Consider the following 9,919-nt stretch of genomic DNA (forward strand, 5'->3'; position numbering starts at 1 on the left):
CAAAGAAGAATATATAAAAATTACCTAGAAACAGATGACAACGAAAACACAATGATCCAAAACCTATGGGACACAGCAAAAGCAGTTCTAAGAGGGAAGTTCATAGCAATTCAAGCTCACCTCAAGAAACAACAAAAATCTCAAGTAAACAATCTAACCTTACACCTAAACCAACTAGAAAAAGAAGAACAAAGAAAACCCAAAGTTAGTAGAAGGAAAGAAGTCATAAAGATCAGAGCAGAAATAAATGAAATAAAAATGAAGAAAACAATAGCAAAGATCAATAAAACTAAATGTTGGTTCTCTGAGAAGATAAACAAAATTGGTAAACCTTTAGCCAGACTCATCAAGAAAAAATGGGAGAGGACTCAAATCAATAAAATTAGAAATGAAAAAGGAGAGATTACAACTGACACCGCAGAAATACAAAAGATGATAAGAGACTACTACAAGCAACTATATGCCAATAAAACGGACAACCTATAAGAAATGGACAAGTTCTCGGAAATGTACAACTTTCCAAGATTGAACCAGGAAGAATTAGAGAATATAAACAGACCAATCACAGGTAATGGAATTGAAACTGTAATTAAAAGTCTTCCAACAAACAAAAGTCCAGGACCAGATGGCTTCACAGGTGAATTCTATCAAACATTTAGAGAAGAGTTAACACCATCCTTCTCAAACTCTTCCAAAAAATTGAGGAGGGAGGAGCACTCCCAAACTCGTTCTATGAGGCCACCATCACCCTGATACCAAAACCAGACAAAGATATCACAAAAAAAGAAAATTATGGACCAATATCACTGATGAACGTAGACACAAAAATCCTCAACAGAATGCTAGCAAACAGAATCCAACAACACATTAAAAGGATCATACACCATGATCAAGTGGGATTTATCCCAGAAATCCAAGGATTCTTCAATATATGCAAAACAATCAATGTGATACACCATATTAACAAATTGAAGGATGAAAACATATGATAATTTCAATAGATGCAGAAAAAGCTTTTGACAAAATTCAACACCCATTTATGATAAAAACTCTCCAGAAAGTGGGCATAGATGGAGCCTACCTCAACTTAATAAAAGCCATATACAACAAATCCACAGCAAACCTCATTCTCAATGGCGAAAACTGAAAGCATTTCCTCTAAGATCAGGAACACTCTCGCCACTATTATTCAACATAGTATTGGAAGTCCTAGCCACAGCAGGCAGAGAAGAAAAAGAAGTAAAAGGAATCCAAATTGGAAAGGAAGAAGTAAAACTGTCCCTCTTTGTAGATGGCATGAAAATCCTAAAGAGGCCACCAGAAAACTACATGAGTAATCCCACTACTGGGCATACACCCTGAGCAAACCATAATTCAAAAAGAGTCATGTACCACAATGTTCATTGCAGCACTATTTACAATAGCCAGGACATGGAAGCAACCTAAATTTCCATCAAGAGATGAATGGGTAAAGAAGATGTGGCATATATATACAATGGAATATTACTCAGCCATAACAAGTAACAAAATTGAGTTATTTGTAATGAGGTGGATGGACCTAGAATCTTGTCATACAGAGTGAAGTAAGTCAGCAAGAGAAAAACAAATACCTATGCTAATGCATATATATGGACTTTTAAAAAGCGGTACTAATGAACCTAGTGGCAGGGCAGGAATAAAGACACAGACATAGATAACGGACTTTAGGGCACAGGGTGGGAAGGGGAAGCTGGGATGAAGTGAGAGAATAGCATTGACATATATACACTACCAAGTGTGAAATGGATAGCTAGTGGGAAGTTGCTGCATAGCACAAGGAGGTCAATTTGATGCTTTGTGACGACCTAGAGGGATGGGATAGGGAAGGTGGATGGGAGGCTCAAGAGGGAGGGGATATGGGGATATATGTATACATATAGCCGATTCACTTTGTTATACAGTAGAAACTAACACAACATTGTAAAGCATTTATACTCCAATAAAGATGTGAAAAACAAAAACAAATTGTGGTACATCCATACAATGGAACAGTATTTAGTGATAATAAGTAATCAACTAATAAGCTACAAAACTCATGGAGGAAACTTAAGTGCATATTGCTAAGTGAAAAAAGCCAGTCTGTAAATCATACATCTTGTATGATCCCAAACGTATGGCATTTTTGGGGGAAAAAAACCCCAAAACTATAGAGACAATAAAAAGATCCAGGGTTATCAGGGTTTTCAACTGGAGGAAGGAGAGGGATGATTAGGTGAAGTGCAGGAGATCATTAGGATGAAACTATTCTGTATGATACGGTAATGGTAGATATATGACATCATGCATGTGTTAAAACCCATAGAACAGTACAATGCAAGAGTAAACCTTAATGTAAATGACAGGTTTTAGTTAATGACAATGTATTGATACTGTTTCATTAATTGAAACTAATGCAAGAAGGTAATTTAATAATAGGGGAACCTGTGTGTGAGTGTGGGAGGGAGGCTGGAAATAGGGGTAGGGTGAATATATGGAACTCTGTACTATCTGATCAACTTTTCTATCAGTCTAAAACTGTACTGAAATGTAGGCTATTATTTATTACAATGAAAATAAATAATACTTTAAAAACAAAAATGGGGCTTCCCTGGTGGCGCAGTGGTTGAGAGTCTGCCTGCCAATGCAGGGGACACGGGTTCGAGCCCTGGTCTGGGAAGATCCCACATGCCGCGGAGCAACTAGGCCCGTGAGCCACAACTACTGAGCCTGCACGTCTGGAGCCTGTGCTCCGCAACAAGAGAGGTCACGACAGTGAGAGGCCCGCGCACCGCAATGAACAGTGGCCCCCGCTTGCCGCAACTAGGGAAAGCCCTCGCGCAGAAGTGAAGACCCAACACAGCCATAAATAAATAAATAAATAAATAAACCCAAAAGTTAAAAAAAAAAAAAACAACTAGCACAACATATACTTCTTTAAAAAAAAAAACTAAACAAAACAAAAATGAAGCTATCAATGCCTAATTTATATAGCTACTCAAATGATTGAACAAAAGTGTATACTATATATATCCTCTACTATAATAATTAATATTCATAGCCATACCATTGAATGAATCCATCTTATGAAGAACTTACTTTCTACTTTCTGGATTCAGCTTATAATCAGTATATTCAATCTCTGCCTAGTTGGGCTTCTCCCCAAGGACATAATCTCAAGCATAGAGTGTAACACAATCAAGCCCAAATGTTTCCTCTCATCTGCTTGAGATCTGCTATGAGAAAAAAAGATAAGATTCCTAGTCAAGATTGAGAATGAGGTGTTAGAATCAATACAGAAAGGGGTTGGCATATGCTGATAACAGAGGAGGGATGTGATGGAATCAAATAGACAATGTGATAATGACCTAAGAAACTGGATTCATCCTCATCTACTTGGGGCAAAAAATGTACTTTGATCAGCACATCTCAGAAGGTGAAGGAAAATTCAGATACCACGTTTGTATCCAGTTGCTTTAGTCTCTCTCCCAGAGATCAAATCACCAAGCTTGCTTTTTATAAAACAGGCTGTGTGTTGTACTGATTCTTATCAAGAAAGGCTAAGCATTGAGGGACTGGGATACCCATACAAAAACACCCATCCACCAATTCTCCTAAGAGAAGTCATTAAAAGCAAATCGTGTGAGTTTTCTATGAATAACAAATTACCACAAATTTAGCAGTTTAAAACTGCACCCATTTAACAACACTACAGTTTTATATGTCAGAATCTAGTGAGCTCAGCTCATTTTTCTGCTTCAAGTCTTACAAAGCCAAGATCAAGATGTCTGCAGGGCTCTGTTTCTTTCTGGAGGCTCTAGGGGCCAATCTACTTCCACAATCAATTAAGTTGCTGGGGGAATTCAGCTCTATACAGTTGTATGTCTGAGGTCCCTGTTTCCTTGCTGGCTGTCATTTAGGGGTGGTTCTTATCTTCTGGAAGCTGCCTGCCTTCCTTGGCTTCGTGTCCCTTTGTCTTTAAAGCCAGCAGTGGTGGGTCAAGTCCCTGTCATGTTTCAAATCTGTAGACCTTCTTCTACCATTTCGTCTCTCTCTCACTGATTCTTCCTCCTCCCTCCGCCATTTCTAAAAATCCCAATTCATTACATTGAGCCAACTGGATAATGGAATATAACCTCCCTATTTTAAGGTTAGCTGATTAGCAACCTGGAAATTCTTTTTGACATGTAATAAAATATATTCATAGGCTTACCATCAGGGGGCAAAATATCATGGGGCCCAAAATCCTGCCAAGCACACCAATCTCACTTGATATTTAAAACATAAGACTGGAACTTATGTACACACTGCTTATACTCTAATACATACAAATAAATAGAAACCTATAGAGAGACAGCACCAGAGTATAAACTCAATAGCCTATAAACAAAGAATATAAAAATTGTCCACTAGAATCAAGTGAAGCTAAGAAAGTTAATAAGGAGAAATATCCTGGATGATTTGCTATGAAATCTGAGACATAGCATACTAATTTTTTTAAATTAATTAATTAATTAATTAATTAATTTTTGGTTGCATTGGGTCTTCATTGCCGTGTGCAGGCTTTCTCTAGTTGCAGCAAGCGGGGGCTACTCTTCGTTGTGGTGCCCAGGCTTCTCATTGCAGTGGCTTCTCTTGTTACAGAGCTTGGGCTCTAGGTGCATGGGCTTCAGTAGTTGTGGCATGTGGGCTCAGTAGTTGTGGCTCGCAAGTTCTAGAGCGCAGGCTCAGTAGTTGTGGTGCACGGGCTTAGATGCTCCACGGCGTGTGGGATCTTCCTGGACCAGGGCTCGAACCCATGTCCCCTGCGTTGGCAGGCGGATTCTCAACCACTGCGCCACCAGGGAAGTCCTAGCATACTAATTTTTGATATTTGTTTTTCTCATTTCTGATGAGAGCTTGAGATTCTAAGGTTCTTTTCCTCCTTTATCATCCTGTGATTATGTTATCTCAACAACAGCCCTTTTATTTTATGTCTCCTTTTAGAGCATGGAGTTAACATGTTTCAGGACTATTAACCAGGTACTTTCCTGTGCAGTGATTATGCTGGGGCTATGAGGAAAATGAAGTCAGCCTTACACAATCTCAGGCTGGAAAAAAAAAAAAAGTAATGAGACACATAATTCAATGACCAGAATACAATAAAATACATTGGACTGAAGTGTCAGAAGGGGGCGATCCTGAGACAGTTATGCAAATAGCTATCTAAATCCACCAAAATTCAACGAAGTCATGAGGGAGAAGCATCATGGCAAGAACAGTCATGAATAGAGAGAATAAAACCTTATTTCATCAGAGGAAGTTTCTGAACCTCTCTGGAAAGATCTGACTTTCTATACCTTCTTTGGAAATTTACCACATTCTTGCAGATTGATGGGCCCATTTTGTTGATTGAACCATTGCTCACTGGTTTGCTTACCCAACTTATGTGGCTTAAACACTATAGCAGTGGCTGTAAATCAATTCTGTAATTAGGTGGGCCCTGTAGCTATGGGACATTCGAGACAATGACATGTGTGTAATGAGTATCCTCTTTATATTTGGTTAAAAACATTAAGATCGACGTGGCTAGTAATGTTGCAAATTATGAACTAAACACCCCCAAATTAAGACCAACAAAGATTCTGTGATATTCATACAGGAAATCAACCTTTAAAACTTTTCTCCCTTATGAAAGAAAAACATTCTCATGCTATGTTCCAAAACACCAGAAGAAGGCAGAAGATGCACATGGTTGAGAATTCTGAATTCTGTTATGTAAAGTAGCCTTTAGATGGTATCTTACTTACACTTTGCAGAAGCTAAATTCAGTGTTTTAGTCTTCATTCAGAATTTTTCCTAACAAAATAATGAAAATATGTAGGTGGGTTTCAGTTTTACTGTGTAGTGATGATTCTGAATTCTGATGATTCTATATATTGAGGAATGCTATATATTGATATTTTAGTTATAAAACAATATCAAACATTTGTTAAGTGCTTATATTAATGGTGAACATTCTACATGCTTTACAAGCTGATATGGTAAGCAGAATTCTAAGATAGTATCCAAGATTTTTCACCCCTTGGACTGCATGCATAATCACATAGATTGTAAATCTGATGGATTTTACTCTTGTGATTAGGTTATGTTACATGGCACAGTTGATCTTAAGATAGGGAAATTTTCTGGGTAAACTGACCAAATCCCATGAGCCCTTTAAAGGCAGCAGGTTTTCAAAAAGTACTGAGTAATTAAATAATTATATTGCTGCATTTGTTTATACATATGAAAACTAGGGTGAAATAAGATCATACAACTAAATTGACCATTCTTAAAATCTGCAAAAAGCCTTTTTACTGATAAGGTATTATGCATTCCTTTAAATTTGTTTTACTTCTAGAAAGCTAAGACAATGTTAGACAACTTATAGAGCTTAATTTTGATAGACATAAATGGAGAAAATGCAAGCTCCACAGAATAAAGACTTATACAAAAACTTTATATAGAAAAAGGAGAGAAGGGCAACAGGGAACCCGTTTTTAAATGAAATAATTTCTTTTTGAATGTTTTTACTTATCAATGAGAATCACTTCTTTTCAACCATTAACCTTTAGCAAAAATATTGTACAATGTCTTTAAAAGGACTTTTAGCTTAAAAAAATGACTGAATTGGTTTCTAAGTTTCATAATAGTCCTCATCAAAGACTTATTAAAATATTGTGGACTACACAATACATATCATTGTTGTTTAGCATTCGTTCCACATAAGAGATCTAGTAAATAACATATCACAGTCAGAATTTCTGACAATTAGACTGAGCAATCCTTGCAATGCTCAGGCAGTGAAAAGATAGCACGTGGAAGAAAAAAAAAGTATACCTAGCCTTTCAGAATATGAAGTTCTCTTTGCCTGACAAATCCATTAAATGACCCTCCTGACTGTTCTGCCACTGTGAATAAGTAGAACAAGACTCTCTCTCTCTCCCTGTGTGTGTATATATATATATATATATATATATATATATATATACACATATATACATATATATACAGATACATATTTAATAAATATATATACATGTATATAAAAAAAGGCAGTAAGTTTTCTCTGGCTGGTAACTAAAGAAAGTCAAAGATTTGGAGCATGAAAAGTATTGGATGTGCCATTTCTGGTTTAAAGATGGAGGAGGTCATGCATCAAGACATAAGATGGACTCTAGGAGCTGAGGGCGGCCCACAGCTGATAGCCAGCAAGGAAAGAGAGACTGCAGTTCTACAGGAACCACAAGGAACTGAATTCTGCCAACAGCAAGAATGAGGTTGGAAGGAGAATTGTCCCCGGAGCCTCTAGACAATAACTTAGTTTGGCCTATACTTTGATTTTAGCCTTATGTATGCAGAGCAGAGAACCATGAGGTATGCCATACCTCTGACCTACAAAGACTGTGAGGTAATAACTAAGTGTTGTTTGCAGATGTTAAATTTTTAGTAATTTGTTATGCAGCAACAGAAAACTAATATCAATGAATCCATTTAATTCTCACAACAACCATATGGAATAACAACTATTATCCTTATTTCTATTTTTCCAGCTTTCTTGAGGTATAACTGACAAAAATTGAATATACTAAGAGTATACAATATGATGATTTGATATATGTGTATGTTGTGAAATGATTACTACAATCGAGCTAATTAACATGTCCATCACCTCACATAGTTACCATTTTTTTCTGTGTGTGATGAGAACACTTAATATCTACTCTCTTAGTTAAACGTCAAGCATATAATAGAATATTATTAACTATAGCTACTATGCTATACATTAGGTCCCCAGAACTTATCTTGTGAGTGACCATTTGTACCCTTTGACCAACATCTCCCCATCACGTGATCCTGCCTTCATCACTTACTGAATCAGTTTACGGAAGTCATTTAAACTCACTAGCTAGTAATATTCCAGCCATAAATTATACTGAGAAATCTACCGTCCAGACTTGTTTTGTTAGTTATAAGCCATCTTATATAATGGTATATTTAACAAACATCAATAATATTTTTGAAGAATGCTTAAAAAAATGATAAGACCCATGATAAAATGTTAAATGAAAATGGTATTTACAAATATATATACATGTAATTACAAATGTATTAGAAGTACATATATACACATATATATATACACAAACACACACACACACATATATATACACACATACACATATATATATATATACATATGATTAGCCCACTTATGTATACATATTTTAAAAGATTATAAGCATGCCCATGGAAGTATTTGGGAAAAATTTAAAGAAATATATTAAAATGTTAACCTCCTAGGGTTTTAGGATGACACATGATTTTTAAAACCTCTGTGATATTTAACTGAAATTTATAAACACAGTATAATTTGTTAACTTAACAAAAATTTATTGAATTTATACTATATTTTTTGTTTACATGACCATTATTAGCAAAAGATATTTGTATTCTCCAGAAAGTTCATTCTACTCCATCGATATTCCCAGGACTCCCACCCTATTTTTTACCCCATGTGATACTGAGTAGCAAAGGTTTTCTTGTTTATCTCCTTTACTACACTGTGATATCCTTTCTGTCAGGGACTATATCTTGTCCTATTGTATTTTTAGCAGCTGGCACATTGTCTGGCACATAATAGGATCACAGTAAACTCTGAGTTAAGTCTCTTTTTGTCATTTAAATAACAACAAATGAATCCTGAGAAATGAAGTCAAATAGTGTCTCAGGACCTGTTGAATTTTTGGTCATGTTATAAGAATAAGAGTCTTTCCACTGGATTAGTTTCTTGCCATTTCCTAGACCTTAATGCCACATTAAGAAGGCTGGCCAGACTCTGATAAGACTCTCTTCCAGCCTTCAAATAAATACCCACCCCTAAATCAAGCACAAGCATGCAGACTGTATCTGTAAACACTTTGGTTCATCTAAAAGTAAGCGTGATTATCTAATTAAAATGAAAAAGAGAAAATTAGAATGTGCTCACTTCTAATGAGTAAGAGGGAAAAAAAACACCCATAGTATTATGGAACTGGTGTTGAGAGAGAAGGAGGAGAGATAGGGAGGGGGGAGATGTGTTTACTTAATGAGAACCTCAGGCCTAGAAAGTACCACACAGAAAGCAGAGTTGAAAGCATCTCATAGCCATACTGATATTGCCTCCAGAAGTCTTGGATTCTTGGTGAAGAAAGACTGTAGGGGCTGCTGACGAGGAATTCTGCTGTGAAGAGTATATTGATATACATTTTGTAAAACTCTTCCTGGGAAAATTGCAGATGCCACAAATAGTCACAGAAATATCATAATTTTTTTAAGTTGTTTTTTCCTCTTCCATAAAATTTTGATCAGTGGTCCCATTATACCACACAAAGACAAGCAGAGGGATAATTTCTAACCACAACAGATTTGAGTAGCCTCAGGGTTTTGCTTGTTGGTTACTGTTATGGGCTGAATTATATTGCCCCAAATTCTTACGCTGAAGTTTTAACCCCCCAATGTGACTCTATTTGGAAGTAGGGTCTTTAAGGAAGTAATTAAGGTTAAATGAGGTCATAAGGGTGGGGCCCTATCCAATAGAATTTATGACTTAAAAGAAGAAGAAGAGATACCAGAGATCACTCTCTCCCCACAAGCACGCAGAGGAAAGACCATGTGAAGACAGAGAAAGAAGGCAGCTCTTTGCAAGTCAAGAAGAGAGGTCTCATCAGAAATCAACTCTTGGACTTCATATCTCCAAAACTGCAAAAAATAATTTTTGTTGCTTTAAACCCATTGGTCTGTAGTATTCTTTAATGGCAGTTTGAACTAATATATAGATCTTTATGGTAGCAAAAACTCAGTTCAGTGAACAAACTGCTTGACCAGCTGTATCTTCTCAGAC

The sequence above is a fragment of the Balaenoptera musculus genome, chromosome 8 (genome assembly GCF_009873245.2).
Source record: "Balaenoptera musculus isolate JJ_BM4_2016_0621 chromosome 8, mBalMus1.pri.v3, whole genome shotgun sequence".
Taxonomy (NCBI): domain Eukaryota; kingdom Metazoa; phylum Chordata; class Mammalia; order Artiodactyla; family Balaenopteridae; genus Balaenoptera; species Balaenoptera musculus.